Consider the following 12,992-nt stretch of genomic DNA (forward strand, 5'->3'; position numbering starts at 1 on the left):
AGAGACGTTTGCCGGCACTGTAGATGCCGTGTGCTGTTTGCCGAATGTTACACTCGGCAAAGCCTTTGCCGAGTGCCTGTGACACACGGCAAAGCCACTCTTTCCGGTAGTGTAACTAACTAGCTAGCGTCACTCGTTGTTCATTCCATGGCATTCTTGAAAAAGGCGCATAATGTGGCAATGAGTGTTGGTACATGGCATGGCCTACTAGTTTCTTGTGGTAGAACCGTAGAAGTGGTTCTAGCAGTCTAGCTAGAAGACACATGAGCATGATTGTGATGAATTTGATGATGTTTTAGGTTAAAGAAGGCAACTATGATTATTCACGAGAGAAGATAAAATATATTTGAAAAATAAAAAATTATGAGGACCAAGGAACTGAACAATTTTTGAAAGAGTTGGATAGTAGTTTTGTCGAGTAATAGAGCTCACCAAGAGAAAATTGAAGGCCACCTTGATTTGACCTCAATAGAAATTGTACAACCATAGGATATATATGAGTGAGAAAAAAAGAAAGACGACAATAGTCAAGGAATTAGTCGATGTTAGCAATAAATATGGAGTTCATGCCAGGAGATGCAGTAGAGGCAGATGGAGAGAGGAAAACAATCAAAGAAACAAATAAAAGTATTTACTAAAAATATTCTCAAATAAAAAAATTAACAGAAAAGCTAGGTACCCTAGCTTTTTATACAGACAACCTTCTTGTTATTACTTGATTGGTCCATTAACTATATATGCAATTAAGGGCCAATAGGAAAGGCTTTGCCCCTCGCCGCTGCCGTCGCCCCCATCTAGCCCCCCCTCTTTCTTCCTCTCTGGTGCGTCTGCCGATGGTGAGAAGGAGAAAGGGACCCATCTCTCTTTTCGCAATTTTATATACATTTTGCTTAGGATTTAGTCTAAATAAATTTATCGGCGAAATCAGATGATTTTTGGTTGGGATCTTGTTACCTGCGATGACCTCAGTGATTGCCATGACAAGATCGTCATTGCAGGCGTCGATTTCATCGGTAGGTGGCCAATTTGTGGCCATTATCAGCAAGGGGAGGAGTGCTCCTGGGCACTCCCAATGAGGATAATTACTCCATGTCATCGATCTCATCGTTGATGGTCGTAGGGCGGAAATCAAGGTTTGGAGGTAATGAATTGCATCCTATGTTGTACCCAACGATGCAACTGCCGATGCTTTTTCATCGGTTCAGATACGTTTTGGATTGGTTCTAGAACGATGGACCTCGTGGCATGTCCAATGTTTTGGAGTTGATCATTGAATTTGACATAAGGACTACACTCTGGCTTTAGTGTTCAACAAGGTTGTGTTCATCGAAAAAAGCCACTATAGGGAAAAAGACGCTGGAAGAATCTAGATAGATTATTGTACCTTTTTTATTTTGGATTTTTTCATATATAATTTGGTGGTGTACTGTGCCGAGTTTTAATATCATTCCCTCTTCCATTCGCAAAAAAAAGACTATATATGCAATTAGTTCAACATCATTGACTAGCTAGCGTGGTACAAGCAACTACCATGCCAGTTTGCATGCTGTGATCCCTTGAGCAGAGACAGCCTCACCAGTTACACCGTTACATCTCTGCACAAGCACATCCCTAAATGTATCAGTCAAGAAAGTCAGATACACAAGTTGCAACAGAAAGTAATCGTCCAACTTGCATTGATATGCGTGGGGTAGCTACACTTAATTGTGCGTGCTTGCCTGCTTGGTCTTCGTTTGTTCTCTATATATCCTAATTTGATGAATATTATTAACTATGTCATGCGTGTTGCGTGAAGATAAACACGACAAAGAATGGTTGAACATGCATATGCACACATCCGCGATCACTAATAAAATTGAAGTCACATCAGAAGACATTCCGGGGAGTGCAGAATTTTAAGATTGTTAGCAAACTCTGATGGCGTATGCATGCACATGCGCGCGCTTTACATAGCACTCCATGGCGTATGCATGCACGTGTGAATACGAAGAGTTTGCTGCATAATGCATACATGGTTAAATTACATATATAATTTTGTCGCGTCTTATTATCTCGATGCGTAGCTAGAATTTCACTTTTTGGACGGTACACTCTAACTACTTTTATCATTGAGTCGGTGAGTCTGCTTCGGACTATCTACAGATAGCTGCAGGTTTGTTGAAGGCACAGACATTTGGAAGACCCACGGCGGTCATTTTCTGGCATTTCAATGTAGCTATAGCAAACATGTCCGTGCACCAATGGATAGAAACGTACATCTTATTGTGCATTCACTTGGATGACTTGCAGCTCAAGAGATTCATCGTGTCATCTCTTCCAATATACATGCATCTTGGAATCGGACTCTATACCGTGACTAGCTAGACGCATGCTGTTCTAATTCATATGAGCACGGATCATAAATTGATATAGAGTCATGGAGAGCTACGCAAGGGTATTATGAAAAGTAAAATATGATTGGACTTTAATATTATGTATATACATATAGACATAGATATACATATACTATCGTGTGTATGATCTAGTGGCCAATTGAAGAACGTGCAAAGATGATATAGAGATGAAGTTATCGTGCGACCCGTCGCGCGACCTCCCGCCGCCACCTCCCACCACCGTGCCGCGGGCGACACACTGCCTCGCCACACCACTCACGGACTTTGCTTTCTGCTAATCCGATCCGTCGCATCTGCTAACCCATTGCCGATAAGTCTCCGCTTGTCCCTGCTTCTGCCAACCGCTGACGGTATATTCTGTCAGTAAACCGAGGTTTTAGGGAAATAAATTTTCTATTTATGTCGCTTTTGTTCCGTTCCATCGGTATATTATGTCAGTAAACCGACAAGGAAATCAGTTTCTGCATTTTTATGTCGGTATTTTGTACTTCCCAGTCGGTTTTTCACCGACACATAAATTCCGATTTTCCGTAGTGGTATTGCCTGACACATGTTCTATTTGCCCCCACTAGCTGCAGCCCACGCATGAATGGTTGATTGTTATAGGCCACGTGTCTCCTATTGCACGTCCATCAAACTAAGGCTTGCATATAGGTTTTTTTTTTTCAGATTTTAGGATCAAGAGGAGGAAGTAAACCTAACTCTAGGGGTGGTGCATCGACGATGGATGGCCGGCGACCGTATGCAGATTAGAGTTTGCGTTGATATATACGCCACGTACCATAGGTTACATTTGCACCAAAGATGATTCCGTTTCACAGCGTCGCATCATCAGCTGCACCAATTTATTTGTTGTTTATTACGTATATACGTGCCACTTCTAATCTTTTTTTTTTCTCGATCAGGCGTTGTGCCGCCACTTCTGATCCGTTTACGATAACCGCTGTTCGGTTAGCAAATGAAGAAGCCACTTATAACATTTCCATGCAGGCACAGGCAGCACACACAGCCACATCGACGATATATCAAGCTAGCTACGTACGCAATTCATCACACAGGTATTATACATGCAAATAATCGGTCATGGCACGAATATTACAGTGTTCAACAACCAGTCCAGTTGAATTCGATCGACACGATCGATGGTGCAAGTCAGCAAAAGGGTCCGCGGCGACGGTCGAGTCGTCACTCGTCCACCACCTCGTCCCGCTCGTGCCTCACGACGTGCTTCTTCACGTCGCGACCTCGTCGTCGATGTCGACCACCTTGAGCAGCTGCCCCGACGGCCCAGCCACGACGTGCTCCTGCTCGCGCACGTGCTCCGACACCTCCACGTCCACGGTCTCCTCCTCCTCCACCACCTCCTCTTCCGTCCTCTGCTTCCGCCGCGCGAACAGGAGCAGCCCCGCGAGCAGGCCCAGGAAGAGCAGCCCGGCGCCGATCGGAACAACCACCGCTATGACGACGATGTTCCTTGTCGACGGCGGCGGTGGAGGTGGAACCGTGGGGTAGACCGGCGGGTAGTAAGGCGTTGGAACCTGAGGAGGAGGCGGGTAGTGAGGGGGGGGGGGGGGGGGGGGGGGGGGGGGGGGGGGGGGGGGGGGGTGGAACAGGCGGGACTTCAGCAGGCGGATCCGCACACGGTGGTGGCGGCGATGATGGTGGAGGATATGGAGGCTGGGAGTGTGGACCATACGGCGATGATGGAGGTGGCGCTGGCTCAGTACGCCAAAGAGAAGTTGGGGCCATATGGAAAATCGTGCTAAGATAGTATGGCATGCGACCAAACCACTGTTCTTGAGTCCTGTGAGCAAAGATATATGATAGCCACCAGGTAGATATGTAGGAGTAAGACCGACCTAGCTGGGTCTGGTGAGCTTGAATAGGGCAAGTGGAAGTGTAAAACCTTTCAAGCAGAAAGTTAACAAATAACAGTTCATCTGGGCAAGCATTTAGTCCATTGTTATTAGTACATGATGACAAAGCCAAGTGAGTGATGTCATCATGTACACGCAACGCTAGCTAGATATATGATCAGACAGTGCTTCACCAGTTACATCTCTGCACCACAATAATTAGATCAGTACGTGAAGAAGCTTATTTAAGTCAAATATACACAAGTTGCAACAAAAGTCGTCGTACGTGCAAGTTGATATGCGTGAGGTGAGGATGGGGCTATACTGATTCTTCACATGTTCTATATATATACATGAAGACGCTGAAGAATATACATGGCGTCATACTTCGAAGAACTATAATCTACTAATTTATTGATGAATATATGAATATTGTGAATTTGTGACTAGCGAGCAATACTTGTACTTGTACTTGTACTTGTACTTGAGTTTAACGGCAAAGTGTTCGTGCATAGTATGTTGTTTAACGTCGTGTTGACTGAAGATAAACACAAGAATGGTTGAACATGCATGCACATATCCGGGATCAAAGATATCTATAGCTTTGTAGTCGATGATTTTTTTTTCATTTGAACTGATCGATTTATTGCTCGGAAATTCTATTTGAAGTTTTTATATTTTTAAATTCAAAATCCTTGAATTTTTAAGTGATCTTGATGGAGAAAAGACCCAAACCAAAGTAGTATCAAAAAGATCTAAAACTGTTTAGTTTAAACTTTTTTTTATTTGAATTCGTTTAAGGTCTCAAATATGCATTATAACATTTATTAAAGTGGGTACAAATGAATTGTATCGGACACTTAGTTAGAAGTGACTTTGAGCTGTAGCAGTGACGAAGGAACGCATCAAGCTTGTGGTTTTGAGCTCGCTCCCCCTGCGGCGGCACGTGCGAAAAGCCAAAAATCTTGGGACATGCAACCGCAAGGATTGGCTGGTGGGACTCCCCTAGGATAAAACAAATTTTCTTCACTATTTTTTATCCGATTTTCAAATTTTATAAAAATGACTAGGTAGCGTGCCCGTACGTTACTACGGGACAACTAAACTTTTGTACTAAAAACACATGGATTCACGATAAGATAACAATGCTGTAAAATTAAATACGCACGTTAATCTAAAAAGCAAAGTTCGTGAAATTAACAGTCACGCACAGCACGGTGTCGCAGACTCACAAACTGTATAGACCTTTCCGCACGACATGTGGGCTGTTGGCGTTCGCATCGCCTCAGGTCATTGCGTTGCGGGTCAGCTCCGCCGCGCACGTGTCGCCATCTCCGTCACCTCCGTGGCACATCAGCTAGGGCCGCCAGCCGTCGCACCTCAACCATTCGCGCCGCATGCCGCCTTCTCCGCCCGCTGCGTAGGCCACACCTCGCCTAGCTACGGGCTGCCGCAGTGTCGACACCCTAGCCTCGCGCACGGGTTAGGACCGCGCCGATAGCGACGGCTGCCCTGCACTTCTTTCTCTGTAGTGAGACATGGATTTCTTTCCTCAGTTATAGCCTCTTCCATGCTAGGATTCTCAGGAACTTATTTAGATTCAATAGGATTAACACAATCAGATTCTTCACCTAACAGGAACGATAGGAAGAACAGATGTATGATAAAGAAATAAAGAAAATGAGTCTCAAGTACATCTCTTTGTGCTTCAGAACTGTCAAGGCTATAATTGTATATTCAAATCCAGATTAGTGAAGTCATCATACTGAACACACACATGCATTCTACAATGCTTATGAAATCTGATAGCACGTAAATCTGGCTGAGCTGTGGCAAAATAAAGAAAATGAGCTAATATTACTTGTTCATTTGTACAGCTAGCAAGTAAATTGAAGAATTTTATTGTGCTCATTTAACAGTCCATAACCACTTAAGTTCAGTTAGCTGATATGATCTTCCTAAAATGCAGGCTTATCCATCTCCGTGGACCATGGTTAATGTTATTACAATTACAGTAAAATCTCTTTCTATAAAGTAGTAAAGGATATTAGCATGCACATATCTTGTTCCAAATATCTTGTGGACTCATAAAATGACCAAGGTCAGCAAACATTGTTTCACTGTCCGAAAAGTGGAAAGTAGACCTGGTGATTAAATCCTAAATGGCAAACAAGTTATAAAAAACAGAAAGAGAAAGGTAAACATGATACATCACTCCACTGTCGTAGAAAGAAGCTATATCAGAGACATTGTTTAAAAATTCATATCGTGTTTTGAACATTTCTGTCAGGCCAATAATCTCATCCTCGGATGAGTTTTCTTTGATGCAAATAAAAGACATGAATTAAAGTCTCTGATATAGCTTGGAAATAAACCGTTGAATGTTTCCTGTACAGCTCTCTACCCTGCAAATAAAAGACAATGTGCATAAGCTAGCAGTCAGTAGATCTCAAGGGGGCACACTGGCTAAAGGATGCAGCATTACGTCCATTACCTAGCCATGTACTTGTTGATGAGAATTTATATAAATATAAAGAATGAAAAAGACGACAAGAAAGATTGGCATTAGGCCAACTCCTTTTGATTTTTTACAAACACATATGAAAGTTAATATGTGGGCTGTAGGCTTGAAATCAAAACAACAAAAAGAACATGGATTCGACCATAAGTAGCATTTGCCCTCCTTTTTTTTTAAAAAGAAAGGTATTGCAGAGTTATATGATTGCCAATCTTTTCAGCACCATCAATTTTTGGCAATTGTAGAACTCAACCAAGACACCCATTGAAGTGCTACATCCCTAGCTCGCAACCCAATTAAAAGTAAGTTCTTGCAAGCCTAGCTCCCCAGCCATTATTAAATTGCATGAAGGGCTCCAAAATGAAGACCACTATTTGAAAAAAGAGTAAATGATAATCCCAATCAACTAATTGTCTTAACTTCATTTTCTTGGCAAAAAAAATAGTTTATGCAATTCAATAATAGTAAAAAACAGTTGGCTGCCGGAGACCCTGCGTATGGACATCTTGACATACAGATTCTCTAGCCCATCCAGCTCACCCTAGCATCCGCGGGGAGCACCTGAGCTGGTGCCACCACTTATTCTGCAACCGCCACCAGCTGTGGAGTCCTTGATTGACGAGTATCAATGCTGAACGAAAATGTATTGCACACTGTTTCAAGTATACAAACTCCTAATACTATTTATATTCAGATTCGAATTATGAATATATGATGACTGATGATAGTGAAAAACTAAATTTATTGCACAACTGAACTGAATTTGCTGAACTCTAACAAATAACCATTAGTTTGAGAATTGAAACAAAAGGGCAATGGCGGCTACACTTACGTCAAGCAAGTCGGTGTCGATCCTAAACTTCCACGATGGCAGACCAATTCCGTCACCTTTGTTGTCATCACTCAGGCCTTCTTGTCCAGCAGGAACGAACAAGAATACAACTGGAGCCATCTACAGCAATGCATGGCTTAGTATAGTCCCTCGTAGCAGTGTATCGAGAAATAAATCAAATAATACACAAGAACCAGGATGCTTGCTGATGGATCTCGCTACCACGTGACTCCCTCAACCTTGTTGCCGCTGGATCGTATGGACCTCACCCCGGTGGAGAGGGCATTGTAGAGGAGGACGACGCTGGAGGAGATCTTAATAGCAACGGTGAGGATAGGGAGAGGTAGGATGCAATCATATGAGCATGTTCCAATAACACCCCGTTCACATAGGAACATGATTAAATAAAATTTGCATAATCTCAAATATGCAGCGATCATCTTATAGTAGTGTTTCTCATGATTATCATGAAATCATTGGCTAATTAAGGAAATTGAAGGAAAAAAGTTATCATCCAGAATAAGATGAAATCATAAACCGCACCTGATAAAGCAGTTGCAGTCGCCTTCTGTTAGCGCGGCATCGTCGAGGGCCTCTTCGCAGTCGTTCGATGGCGGTCGGTGTCGACGGCATGGCTGTCGGACGAGGAGGGGGCGTTCCAGCGGCGTCTGAGGGCCGGATTGGAGTCGTGGCGTACGGCCGACGAGTGCCTAGCGTGCGGCGGCGGTGGGGCGTTGTGGTTTCCGGCGTCTTCTGCGGGGTGGCGTGGATTCGCGAGAGCACACCACGAGAAGGATAGGAGGGGCGCGTCGATGTTGGCTTAGCGTCGATCGACGATCCGGTTTACGTGGAGATGAAAGATATCTGACCGAGCGAGAGAAGGGCACCGCATGATTGTTTTCTTCCATGCATGATTATTGTTTCCTTCCATGCATGTGGCCTCAAGTGATCGATTTGTTTTCTTCAAAGCGGGTGGGGATCGCAGGGATGTCAGTTTCTTTTTCTATCGCGCGGAGTATCGCAGGGCCGGAAGGGAGGAGCGACCCAAAAAAAAGTCGCACAAAAAAATTATCTTACTTTTGTTCTTTTTAGTTGTAGGAGATTTCTAGAGATGATTGTGTTTCGGCCCACCTCTACAGATCCACGTACAATCAGTTGTAACCACATACTTGTTATTGACATACAAGCCACATACCACTGGTAGAATAGTTAGCTAAATATACGAATAACCCATGTCAGAGACTCAAATCTAGGTGGGTATTTCATCATAAGGATTGAGGAACATAGTCAACTAAGTTCATGTGGATGAATTTTTACTTAATTATTTTGCCTCTTATCTATAATTACGTAGCATAACTTCTCACGTGCTCAATGAGTCTGGATGAGATATGCTAGCAATTGGCAATTGAAAAACAATCATTTTCTGACATTTCAAGGGAATAAATATGTTCTTTTGACCTAGTTGTCATTTTTCTTTTCTGTAAAACACATACAACAAATACAGACACTAATGTAAACACACCCTTTTGAGTGTGAACACACGCACGTATATACATGCTACCTCTATAAGCATCATGCATTAAAAGGCTAAGACCAGCATATCTCTTAAGACAGAAACCTATAGCCAACATGTACAAGATTATGCATGCTCACCTTCGCATCCAGTGACCAGTTCCCAATTGAAGAACGTGTCAATATTCTACTATAGCTTACGTTGCACCCTAATGATTATGTTCCCGTGCCACGGTAGCTACTGCACCAATTTGTTCTTTACTGCTAATTCTGATCCAAGGTGGATGTAAACGCTTGCCGGTTAGCACCAAGCTCTTCCCGCTTGCTTTCTTAACACAATCCAAGCTTCCCACTTGCATACATAGTTGACAAAATATATAATTTCAAGCAGTTCTAGTAGAGAACAGACTTTCGGTTGTAGGCTTTAGTTCCGGCCATTTTTGGGCTCGAGGCTAAAGAAATGATTAGTCCCGGTTGGAGCTACCAACCGGGCCTAAAGTCCTTTGCCCAACAGCTAGAGCCGCAACTTTTGCAGGAGGGGAGCAGGAGGGGACCTTTAGTCCCGGTTGGTGGCTCAAACCGGGACTAAAGGTCACCCTCCAGTACCGGTTGGAGTTACCAGGTTTAATCCCGGTTAGTGGCTCTAACCGGAACTAGAATTCCACCTGTAGTCCTAGTTTACACCACAAACCGGAACTACATGTCCCGGGCTATATACTTTCTCGGGCTATATACTTTCTCCTCCTTCCTCCAGCAGCCCGAGCCATTTCAAGCTCTCTGCCTGCTCTCTGTTCTTGCTCGTGGAAGGAGTTCATGCTTGTAGGATTGGTGAAGACTTCATTTCTCCGTCCATTCTTCACAGTGTCTCATTTCACTTGCTACTATCAGTGCCAATGCAACATTTCTTTTTGAAAAAGGAATGATTTGTTCATTTGTTATATTGATCATAATGCATGACGAGGTACAGAGTTCAGCAAACATACCATTTTGTGCTTCCAGATAATTCTTAGGGAGCTTCTTTCTTCAGGATTATTTTACCCATCAGGATTATTGAAGAATAGGAAAAAAAAGAAATCTCTTCTTAAAAAAATCAAGAGCCAAAGTGAACATCTTGTATCTCAGTACCACAGAGCCTTTTTATATGGGTTACCACATCCTGGCAGAACTGTGAATTGACAACCTGGGAGAAATAGGAAAGTAAGAGGAATCCCATGTGATATTATACCAAGCAAAGAATGCTGGTTCAGTTTTGCACTAAGACACGACATGCTCCAAGCAATAAATTTAATACTGTTGAGTGCAAACTAACCAGTAAGAAAAGTTCATAATTCCAGCCCAGCAGCGAAGCCAGTTCCAGTTGTATCCTGTCAAAACATGAAAGTTCCAAAGCTCTCTCATGGTAGTAAGCATGCTCATCGTGCTGCATAAAAATAAGTGAGGAAAGGTATACAAACAAAATTCATGTCAGGGAGATTTCCAACTCCTAGCTGACTACATACTGTGTTTTTGCCTAGCTTGGGCAGACTGCCGCTGGTTGGGGGATCTCGCTGCTCATATCAACTTGAGCTCTGGCACCTCGTTGCTCATATATCTGGAGGAAGAAAATAAACAAAAACAGAGCTTGACACATCATTGTAGCACAGGTCACTGATCATAATTTTGACAAACAAATTCACAAGGTTTCACGGAAATTTCTTCGAACAATCTGTGGACACCAGACAACAACTTACAAGTGGTAACCCAATCACACAAACAAAATTAAGAAAGAAGACGATATTGATTAGGTTCTCGTGAGAAACGCGGCAGAACACAGCTGTTGAGAAGTCGACACAGCTTCAGATCCTAATAACTGCTGCTCCTAATTTGCCTCTCCCATCCATTCTAATAATTCAAGGGAGGGGATATGGTCAACGATTTATCGGCTAGATTGGACGCAAAACTTGCAGGATTAACGGAACTTATCCCAATTCTGGCACGAAAGTGAAGCAAAATCGAAATGGGATGGGAGAGGCAGGCAACCATACCTGGGATGGGAGAGGCAGGCAACCATACCTGGGACGAGCGCCCGCGAGGCTGCGGTGGAGCCCACGCGCGCCCGCAAGGCCCCCCATCGGTGCCGTGCCGCATGCCGTCGCCATCCCGCTTGCTACCCCTCAGCTTCCCCGACCTCTACCCTGACGACGAGGAGCAGGGAGCAAGATACGAAGAAGGACGCCACGGATGGCCTGCCTGGTGGGAGGCGGACAACCGGCCTGGACTGCCCTGCTAGCGGCCGACGGCCTGCCATACTATGCCGGAGCCCTCGCCTAGCGGCCTGGCGGCCGGCGCCCGTGGTGCCCTCCCCAGGGGCGAGCGCACACCGGGGCCGCCGTCGGCGCGCCGCTGGTGCTCTTCCTTTCGTGTTTCCTGCTCCATATGCGAATGAGAGAGAGAGAGAGCGGGGGAAGGGGCAGGGGGCGGCCTGGCGGCGTGGGGAGGGGAGGAGTCACGCCGCGTTGGGGAGAGGGAGTCTCGGGTGTGGGAGAGGAGGCGTCGGGGGAGGGGAGTCGCGCGTGCGTCTGGGAGCGCGTACGTCGTGGGAGGTCCGCGGAGGGCGACGGAGGGCACAAAATATGAGTCGTCAGATTTAGATCAGTAGATGATTAATAATAGAGAATGACTAAGAGATAATCTGATATATTTATTTTAATGGTGTTATATTTTCTGAGTATATTTATAAATGTGGATATAGTATAGATCATGATTATGGAGCAGACATTTATTGGTGGCTATAGATTTATTCTAACTGGTGTATTATAGGTTATGGTAGATTTCCATAAGAGATTATCTAGAGAGTCTCTTTTATTTATTTAGCTCTTAAAAATCAAACTTAAAGCAACCTAGATACATACTCTTTTTATTTTACTACTACAGGGATAACAATTTATTTTGTTTTTGTTCAACATTTTTTAACTATTTAAAAGAAACTAAAACAAAAACAAAAGGGAATGAATACTTACCAGGATACACGGGAGTGCTTCTCCACTAAGCTAGCTCTTTTGGTGAGGGTTCGGTGTTGTAAGTCCTTCGAATCGGACTTCTTCTTGTGAAATTCATTGATCAAGTACCTCAGTTTGCTATGAAGACGACGATTCTTGTGATGACATCTCTAATGGTAATGTCACGTTCTTCTGCTAAACCCGTCTTGGTTTTGAGTTTCAATTTTGGTTTGACAAGTTCAGAACCTTCACTTGTAGAAATTTGGGGAGTCAACTGACTCCCGCATACCTCGTTTGAAGTGTGTTTTGCTCATAAAGATAAGATAGAGATCAAGTGCATGAGCTCTGTTGGAGGAAAAACTCCAATAGAACCAAAACTTTACTTATTCTTCTCTATCCTTAAGCACATTGAACAAGATGAAGTTAATGTTATGTGCTTTGTTCATTTATAACATGGTGGTAAGATCGGAAGATTGAGCATAAATGTAGCATTTAGGTACATTTGGGTAAAAGGGTTGAATTGCTTAACCTACGGAAGGATTGTCCATAATGTATCAATCTTTACATGATTATGACTATCATCTTCTAGAGATAAGATGTGCACTTTTTAGCTCACTTGGTTAAGACTATAAGATCAAAAATGGTGCTAGGAACAAGCTTAAAGAACTAAACATGTTGAGTTAATCAGATTAGATCAAGTAAGTTGTAACTCGAACATGTTTGTTTCTTATTTATGTGCATACTAGAGTCAAGGAAAAGCTTTAAATAATGACCATTTACCATTGGATGATACCTTTGTCATTGGAGCGCGATGACACCATATGATGAGGGGTAGATGACTCATGATGGTCCTTCCCTTTTGCTTGAAGTTTTTCTTGTTTAGCTTGCCTCGCATCTTGAGTT

The 12,992-nt window shown here is 43.5% G+C and overlaps 1 long non-coding RNA gene across 3 annotated transcripts; it reads right to left on the reverse strand.

Annotated features, from left to right (window-relative positions):
• Nucleotides 1–10,202: 10,202 nt before the first annotated feature.
• Nucleotides 10,203–11,485, reverse strand: LOC136533509 (uncharacterized). Of its 3 annotated transcripts, XR_010778499.1 has the most exons (4): nt 11,136–11,484; nt 10,611–10,702; nt 10,421–10,475; nt 10,221–10,276 (listed from the first exon to the last, which is right to left on the reverse strand). It is a non-coding gene; the product is annotated as an uncharacterized lncRNA (long non-coding RNA). The 3 variants fall into 3 exon arrangements; XR_010778497.1 differs by having other exon boundaries at nt 10,203–10,276; nt 10,421–10,702; nt 11,136–11,485; XR_010778498.1 differs by having other exon boundaries at nt 10,255–10,291; nt 10,421–10,702; nt 11,136–11,485.
• Between the last annotated feature and the right edge of the window lie 1,507 nt (nt 11,486–12,992).

This window comes from Miscanthus floridulus, unplaced genomic scaffold (assembly GCF_019320115.1).
Source record: "Miscanthus floridulus cultivar M001 unplaced genomic scaffold, ASM1932011v1 fs_905_3, whole genome shotgun sequence".
Classification (NCBI taxonomy): domain Eukaryota; kingdom Viridiplantae; phylum Streptophyta; class Magnoliopsida; order Poales; family Poaceae; genus Miscanthus; species Miscanthus floridulus.